Source organism: Corvus brachyrhynchos, unplaced genomic scaffold (genome assembly GCF_000691975.1).
Source record: "Corvus brachyrhynchos isolate BGI_N302 unplaced genomic scaffold, ASM69197v1 scaffold260, whole genome shotgun sequence".
In the NCBI taxonomy this organism is placed as follows: domain Eukaryota; kingdom Metazoa; phylum Chordata; class Aves; order Passeriformes; family Corvidae; genus Corvus; species Corvus brachyrhynchos.
In genome coordinates, this window is record NW_008235684.1 from 35,031 (window position 1) to 36,143 (window position 1,113).

The window sequence follows — 1,113 nt, forward strand, 5'->3', positions numbered from 1 at the left end:
GGCCAAGTGCCCAGTTGACCAAATTTCCCATTGGCCAAGTGTCGAGTTGACCAAGTCTTCAGTTGGCCAAGCCTGTGGGTAGAGCTCCCATTGGCCAACTGTCCGGTTGCCCAAATTTTCTATTGGCCAAGCATCTAGTTGCCCAAATTTTCTATTGGCCAAGTGCCCAGTTGACCGAATGTCCCATTGGCCAAGTGTCCAGTTGGCCAATCTTTCTGTTGGCCAAGTGTCCAGGTGCCCAAGTCTTCAGTTGGCCAAGGCTGTGGGTAGAGCTCCCATTGGCCTACTGTCCGGTTGCCCAAATGTCCCATTGGCCAAGTGTCCAGTTGACCAAATTTTCCGTTGGCCAAGCCTGTGGCTAGACCCTCCGTTGGCCAAGTGTCCAGTTGCCCAGATTTTCTGTTGGTCAAGGCTGTGAGTAGTGCTCCCATTGGCCAAGTCTCCAGTTGCCCAAATGTCCCATTGGCCAAGCCTCCAGTTGACCGAACTCTCCGTTGGCCAAGCGTCCAGTTGCCCAAGTTATCTATTGGCCAAGTGTCCAGTTGACCGAATGTCCCATTGGCCAAGTGCCCAGTTGGCCGAGCCTGTGGGTAGACCTTCCATTGGCCAAGTGTCTGGTTGACCAAACGCTCCGTTGGCCAAGTGTCCAGTTGACCAAATTTCCCATTGGCCAAGTGTCCAGTTGACCAAATTTCCCATTGGCCAAGGCTCCAGTTGACCAAACTCTCCATTGGCCAAATCTCCAGTTGGCTAGACCTCCTATGGGCCAAGTGTCCGGTTGCCCAAATTTCCCATTGGCCAAGCCTCCAGTTGACCAAATTTCCCATTGGCCAAGTGTCCAGTTGACCAAGTCTTCAGTTGGTCAAGCCTGTGGCCAGACCTTCCATTGGCCAAGTGTCCAGTTGAACAAATTTCCCATTGGCCAAGCGTACAGATGGCCAAGTCTTCAGTTGGCCAAGGCTGTGGCTAGACCTTCCATTGGCCAAGTTGCCAGTTGACCAAACTTTCTGTTGGCCAAGTGTCCCGTTGGCCAAGGCTGTGGGTAGAGCTCCCATTGGCGAAGTGTCCGGTTGCCCAAATTCCCCACTGGCCCACCCTCCAGTTGCCCAAGTC

The 1,113-nt window shown here is 53.5% G+C and overlaps 1 long non-coding RNA gene across 1 annotated transcript in view; it reads right to left on the bottom strand.

Moving 5' to 3' along the window:
* Positions 1–935: 935 nt before the first annotated feature.
* The window catches only part of LOC108445185, a 356-nt gene continuing 178 nt past the window's right edge, over positions 936–1,113 (bottom strand). Inside the window, exon 2 of the long non-coding RNA XR_001859961.1 lies at positions 936–1,048. This is a non-coding gene — a long non-coding RNA (uncharacterized LOC108445185). The remainder of the gene's footprint in view (positions 1,049–1,113) is intronic.